Below are 7500 nucleotides of genomic sequence, written 5' to 3'. Positions count from 1 at the left end.
ATTCCTTTTAAAACCTCCTCCCATACCACTTCTCTTATTTCATTTTCATTTTCTCCAACCCTTATACCTAAAATTTTCATACTCTTCTTTTCTTCCTTAAATTGCATTTTATTCAGCAGATCATTCGGTAATCCAATTTTCATGTATGTAGTTTTTTCTTTATTAACTTTTGCCCCTGTTCCTTTACAATATCTTTCTAAAACTTCCATTGCTTTATCCATACTTTTAATATCTTTTACAAACAATGTCGTGTCATCTGCATATTGAAATATTTTTTGTTCTGATTCTTCTCCTTTTATGCGTATTCCTTTTATGTTCTTTTCCTGGTCTACTGCCAGTCCTAAAGCTTCAGATACTAAAGTGTATAATAATGCTGACATAGGACAACCTTGTCTGATTGATCTCGTTATTTTAAAATCTTTAGTTAAAAAACCATTCACTTTTACACAACTACTTATATCTGTATATAAACATTTTATCCATTTTAAAAAATTCTCCCCAAAACCAAATCTCTCCATCACATGTATCAAGTATTTGTGTTCAACTCTATCAAAAGCCTTTTCTAAATCCACACTTATTATATATCCTGTTTCTTTCTCCTCCTTCATGTACCATATCATATCTCTTATATTGTTAATGACATCAGTAATATCTCTTTTTAGAACAGCATATGCTTGATTTGTAGTAATTATATTTGGTACTACTATTTTCAATCGATTGGCTAAAATTTTGGCTAATATTTTATAATCTGTATTCAACATGCTTAGTGGTCTGTAGTTTTTCAGGTCTCTCTTATCACCTTTTTTCTTGTAAATTATTTTCACCATACCTTTCTTCATACTATTCGTTAAATTCCCTTTTTTAAAATTATCTATAAATATTTCATTTAAAATTGGACATAACACATCTTTAAAAACCTTATAAAATTCAGCTGTTAATCCATCTATTCCTGGACTTTTACCATTTTTCAGTTGATCAATTGCAATTCCTATTTCTAATTCCGTAATCTCACTCTCACACATTTCTTTGTCTCCCTCATTAACTTTAACCTGTATTTTACTTAATACAAATTCCTCATCTTCTAAAACTATCTCATTTTTGGTAAATAAATGCTTATAGAATTCTCTGACTTCTTCCAAAATTCCTGTTTTATCTTCTACAATCCTTGCATCTTCTGTTTTAATACTTTTTATTATATCTGCTCTCTGTCTTGTTTTTTCTAATTCATAAAAATATTTCGTACTTCTTTCTCCTTCTACAATGTCTTTCGCCCTACTTCTTATTATTGCTCCTTTACACTTCTCTTCTTCTATTTTCTTTAATTCTTCCTGTAATTCTATTATCTTATCAATATTTTCATCATGCTCATTTACTTTCCTCATTTCTTCATCCCACTCTTTTTTGATCTTATTTTCTTTCATCTTTTTGACTTTTTGCCATTTTTTTGAATATTCCATTGAGAATTTTTTTATTCTTTTTTTTAGAATGTCCCACCAAAACCCTTTTTCCATTTCATACATTTCCTCATTTACACTATTAATTATTATACTTTCTATTTCCATTCTGTATATTTCATTTTTTAGAAGTTCTGCATTTAATATCCACACCCCTGGTCCTTTATCAGCCTCATTAAAATTCATCAATATCCATAAAAAATCATGATCACTCTCACTATAATTTTTGTAAGACGCCTTAGTGACATAATATGCTTCCTTTTTCTTACATAAAAATAAGTCTATTCTACTTTGCTTTAGAACTCTGTCAACAATTTGTCTTCTTGAATATTCTCTTTTCATACCATTCCTCTCTCTCCACACATCCACCATATTATATTTCTCCATTATGTTATGTAGTTCATTCCTCCCTCTATCTCTTCTAAATCCCATTGAATCATCTACATCAATTCTCTGTATTACAGTGTTAAAATCACCTAACACCATAATGTTGTCATGTTTTTCTATTAACTCATTCATATCCCTGTAAAAATTAAATTTATCTCTTTCATCATTTGGTGCATGTATATTACACACTTTCATTTCTTTTCCATTACACACAAATTTAACAATTATTATTCTTCCCTTTGTGTCTTTATAATCTATATTTACTTCTTCAAATACTCCTTTTCTTATTAAAATAGCTACCCCTCTCTTCCTTTCCATATCACAGTTACTATATATTTCTCCGTTCCATAATTTTCTAATTTCATCACTTATTTTATCTTCCCATTTCGTTTCTTGTAAACATAGCACATCACATTTTTTGGTCAGACACATTAATCTTTCAAACTTTTGACATTTGGATAATCCTCTAGCATTCAGCGATACAATTGATATAGAGCTCATTAAAGAAAAGATTGGAAAAACCAAAACCCACCATTCAATCCGTTTCATTGTCTTTCAAAAAAGTATTTTTTACTTCACCCATTTCAGCTTTCCTCCTCTCCAGTCTTTCCTTTTGCTCTTCTCTTCTTATCTTCTGCCTTTTAAGAACCTGTTGAATGTCTAATCCATCTTTTCTTGTTTTTACACATCTATTCAGTCTTTCTTTTCCTTTGTTTTCCATTCCACGAATTTCCCCCCCCCCCATTGTCTGCTCCTCTTACCTCAGTCAGTGTCTTTATTCCCTTATCCTCAGCTTTTTCTTTTTCTTGTCCTTTTTCGTAGTCCAGTTCATTAGTGTCCACATCGTCCTGTTCCTTAGAAAATCCTTCTTTAATCAAATTTATATCCTCTTTGTTCGCTCCTCCTCCCATCTCCATTCCTTGTTCTTCATCTTCCTTCTTTTCTTTATTCTCATCTATGTTGTTGTTCTCCTCTTCCTCGTCATCTTGTTTCTCGTCCTCTCCTTGCGTCTGCCTTTGTGAGTCATTTAACCTCTCAATTGTTGTAACTCCCATTACCTCTTGTATTTCCATTCCTGGATCTTCATTTTCCTCGTCTTCTATCTCGCATCTGCATCTTAACATTGTCTTTTGGCAGCCTTGGCACCGCGGGACTTTACAGTCTCGCGCATAATGCCCCTGCTCAAGACAATTTCTGCATGTGAATTGTGGGCAGTCCTTTTTTTCATGCTCCGGACTTACACAGATCCTGCATGTCTTCACTTGATTATCGTGAATCACTCTGAAGTACTGCACTCCTTCTTCAGTCCTGAAGCTTGTGTTGTATGGTAAAGACGTCACCTCTTGTGGAAACTTTACCCTCAAAAATCGTGTTCCGTCTGCCACCGTTGTCCCGGGATGATATCTTCTTCTTAGTGGTAGAATGGGAGTTACACCCCAATTGATTAGTTTTTGACTGATTTCCTCATCTTCTATATAGCTGGGCAGACTCAAGAAAGACACCATTCTTTCTGTTGCACACAATTTCCTTATCTCACATTCTTGTCCGTTTATCATTATTCCATTCAACAGCAAATCACAGTCCATCTCACTTTCCATAGTCATTTCAAAATCATAATTATTTTTTCTTCTCAGTCCGATCAATTTTCCCATTCCAACTTTCTCTTCAACTGCTTTAATTATCATTATTATTGTTATATTTTCTATATCTTTAACAGTCATTGTTAATGTTGCTTCTTTCTTGTATTCCCTCTGATACCTTGTTTGTTTGCTTAATTTCTGTATCATTTGTTGTCGTTGAGATAAAACATTTCTTTTTTCTCCAACTTCTTTCTCAATTCCAATACCTTCAGTTGATTGTAGATCTCCTTTCCGTTCTTGTCCAGTTGTTTTTCTTTCTTGTTTCCTCCTTGAAACCACCGTCGCCCACGTTTCATTATTGTTTTCTCCATGTCTTTCATTTATATTCCTTTCAGTTATGTCTGCAACAAATCCTTGTTCCGCATTTCCCATCTCATGTTGTTTTACCAGTCCGTGTTCTTTGTCCATTAAATCCATATTTTGGTTGTCTCAAACCCCAAACAGAAAGACCTGTTTGGGGTTAAAAAAACCTTCCTCAAAAAAAACTTTTTCTAACTAAAAAACAAACAAAATAAATGTGAAAAAACACCCAGAAAAATGGTGAGCCTATCTCACCTACTGCACACTACAAACTGCCAACTCACTTCCTGTTTGCTCTCTAGCGCCTCAGGTGGGGGTATGGCCATAAGCGAGGGCTGCTCCAAAAAGTGGGCTATTTAAAGATCAGCCTCCGTAAAAGCCAGCATATTATATAAATAGTGAAGAAAAGGCAAAAGCTTACAGCACCTGGTATTCCCAGGCGGTCTCCCATAAAAGTGTAACAATCGGCCTCATCAGCCGAGTTACAAGACCAAAATGGTGTCAGATTTAACTGTGAGAGATGACTAGTGGTTAAAAGAATGAGACATAAAAGAAAATTGGTTTAAATAGATTTGGTGTATTTACAAGGTTCACATAAAAGACTTTAAAACAACACGATAAAACTAGGTCAACTCTGTTAAAAGAATACAGTTCATTTGTCCATACCCTAAAAACAGGTAAACTCTGTTAAAAGAATACAGTTCATTTGTCCATACCATAAAAACAGTCCAAGAATCCCAGTGTGTTGATAAGTCCAATGTGAGTGTCCACCAGTGTATATACAATCCACAGAAAGTGTAATCCAAAGTTTGCAGGTGGTGAATGGAAAGTTGAGCTCTAAAATTAGCAACTCCTCAATCCAACAGTTTGGTGACTGTCCTTTGTTTGTCATGCTGCTCTCTTATACAGTTGTACTTCCTGCTTCCTGTCATGTGTCTAGTCACATGACAGGCCAACCATCCATTTATTAAAGACACATACACTTAAAATGTTAAGAGTAATAAAATGGCCTAAAAAACATGTAAAACGCTTAAAACTCTATAATACATTTAAATGATTGTAATAAATAGAGCGGTAAAACACATCTTTCTAAAAGCCAGCATATTATATAAATAGTGAAGAAAAGGCAAAAGCTTACAGCACCTGGTATTCCCAGGCGGCCTCCCATCCAAGTACTAACCAGGCCTGACGCTGCTTAGCTTCCGAGATCGGGCGCTCTCAGCGCGGTATGGCCATAAGCGAGGGCTGCTCCAAAAAGTGGGCTATTTAAAGATCAGCCTCCGTAAAAGCCAGCATATTATATAAATAGTGAAGAAAAGGCAAAAGCTTACAGCACCTGGTATTCCCAGGCGGTCTCCCATAAAAGTGTAACAATCGGCCTTATCAGCCGAGTTACAAGACTAAAATGGGGTCAGATTTAACTGTGAGAGATGACTAGTGGTTAAAAGAATGAGACATAAAAGAAAATTGGTTTAAATAAATTTGGTGTATTTACAAGGTTCACATAAAAGACTTTAAAACAACACGATAAAACTAGCTCAACTATGTTAAAAGAATACAGTTCATTTGTCCATACCCTAAAAACAGGTCAACTCTGTTAAAAGAATACAGTTCATTTGTCCATACCCTAAAAACAGGTAAACTCTGTTAAAAGAATACAGTTCATTTGTCCATACCCTAAAAACAGTCCAAGAATCCCAGTGTGTTGATAAGTCCAATGTGAGTGTCCACCAGTGTATATACAATCCACAGAAAGTGTAATCCAAAGTTTGCAGGTGGTGAATGGAAAGTTGAGCTCTAAAATTAGCAACTCCTCAATCCAACAGTTTGGTGACTGTCCTTTGTTTGTCATGCTGCTCTCTTATACAGTTGTACTTCCTGCTTCCTGTCATGTGTCTAGTCACATGACAGGCCAACCATCCATTTATTAAAGACACATACACTTAAACTGTTAAGAGTAATAAAATGGCCTAAAAAACATGTAAAACACTTAAAACTCTATGATACATTTAAATGATTGTAATAAATAGAGCGGTAAAACACGTCTTTCTAAAAGCCAGCATATTATATAAATAGTGAAGAAAAGGCAAAAGCTTACAGCACCTGGTATCCCCAGGCAGTCTCCCATCCAAGTACTAACCAAGCCCGACGCTGCTTAGCTTCCGAGATCAGACGAGATCGGGCGCTCTCAGCGCGGTATGGCCATAAGCGAGGGCTGCTCCAAAAAGTGGGCTATTTAAAGATCAGCCTCCGTAAAAGCCAGCATATTATATAAATAGTGAAGAAAAGGCAAAAGCTTACAGCACCTGGTATTCCCAGGCGGTCTCCCATAAAAGTGTAACAATCGGCCTTATCAGCCGAGTTACAAGACTAAAATGGGGTCAGATTTAACTGTGAGAGATGACTGGTGGTTAAAAGAATGACACATAAAAGAAGATTGGTTTAAGTAGATTTGGTGTATTTACAAGGTTCACATAAAATACTTTAAAACAACACGATAAAACTAGGTAAACTCTGTTAAAAGAATACAGTTCATTTGTCCATACCCTAAAACAGTCCAAGAATCCCAGTGTGTTGATAAGTCCAATGTGAGTGTCCACCAGTGTATATACAATCCACAGAAAGTGTAATCCAAAGTTTGCAGGTGGTGAATGGAAAGTTGAGCTCTAAAATTAGCAACTCCTCAATCCAACAGTTTGGTGACTGTCCTTTGTTTGTCATGCTGCTCTCTTATACAGTTGTACTTCCTGCTTCCTGTCATGTGTCTAGTCACATGACAGGCCAACCATCCATTTATTAAAGACACATACACTTAAAATGTTAAGAGTAATAAAATGGCCTAAAAAACATGTAAAACACTTAAAACTCTATAATACATTTAAATGATTGTAATAAATAGAGCGGTAAAACACGTCTTTCTAAAAGCCAGCATATTATATAAATAGTGAAGAAAAGGCAAAAGCTTACAGCACCTGGTATTCCCAGGCGGTCTCCCATCCAAGTACTAACCAGGCCCGACGCTGCGTAGCTTCCGAGATCAGACGAGATCGGGCGATCTCTGCGCGGTATGGCCATAAGCGAGGGCTGCTCCAAAAAGTGGGCTATTTAAAGATCAGCCTCCGTAAAAGCCAGCATATTATATAAATAGTGAAGAAAAGGCAAAAGCTTACAGCACCTGGTATTCCCAGGCGGTCTCCCATAAAAGTGTAACAATCGGCCTTATCAGCCGAGTTACAAGACTAAAATGGGGTCAGATTTAACTGTGAGAGATGACTAGTGGTTAAAAGAATGAGACATAAAAGAAAATTGGTTTAAATAGATTTGGTGTATTTACAAGGTTCACATAAAAGACTTTAAAACAACACGATAAAACTAGGTCAACTCTGTTAAAAGAATACAGTTCATTTGTCCATACCCTAAAAACAGGTAAACTCTGTTAACCCTCAAAGACCGAGACAGCCGCCGGCGGCTAAAAATAACTATTGGTCTTAAATGTTTAATAACTTTTGAACCGCTAATCCAATTTGAATGCTTTAAAAAGTCTCGTAAAGTACAGAGTCTGCTCTTTTCAGTGATATCGCATTTGTCTCATTTGGATATTCAGAGGCTCCGTAGTAAGCGTGATTACGTCATCACATTTCCTCAGCACTGATTCGTCAGATGAAATCAACACGTTTTGGTCCTCTGAGCCAAACAGGAACGATTGTTGATGCTTAGTC

At 35.7% G+C, this 7500-nt stretch overlaps 2 non-coding genes and 1 pseudogene across 2 annotated transcripts; all 3 read right to left on the bottom strand.

Annotated features, from left to right (window-relative positions):
- Positions 1-4912: 4912 nt before the first annotated feature.
- LOC141346497 (5S ribosomal RNA) lies at positions 4913-5021 on the bottom strand (annotated as a pseudogene).
- An 851-nt stretch (positions 5022-5872) lies between these two features.
- LOC141319083 (5S ribosomal RNA) lies at positions 5873-5991 on the bottom strand. Its single transcript, XR_012353360.1, has one exon. It is a non-coding gene; the product is annotated as a 5S ribosomal RNA (ribosomal RNA).
- A 750-nt stretch (positions 5992-6741) lies between these two features.
- Positions 6742-6860, bottom strand: LOC141319216 (5S ribosomal RNA). The gene has a single exon (XR_012353485.1). It is a non-coding gene; the product is annotated as a 5S ribosomal RNA (ribosomal RNA).
- Positions 6861-7500: the final 640 nt, after the last annotated feature.

The sequence above is a fragment of the Garra rufa genome, chromosome 1, assembly GCF_049309525.1.
Source record: "Garra rufa chromosome 1, GarRuf1.0, whole genome shotgun sequence".
NCBI lineage: Eukaryota > Metazoa > Chordata > Actinopteri > Cypriniformes > Cyprinidae > Garra > Garra rufa.
Note: the sequence above shows the minus strand (reverse complement) of the source record. Positions and strands in the feature narration are given on the sequence as shown.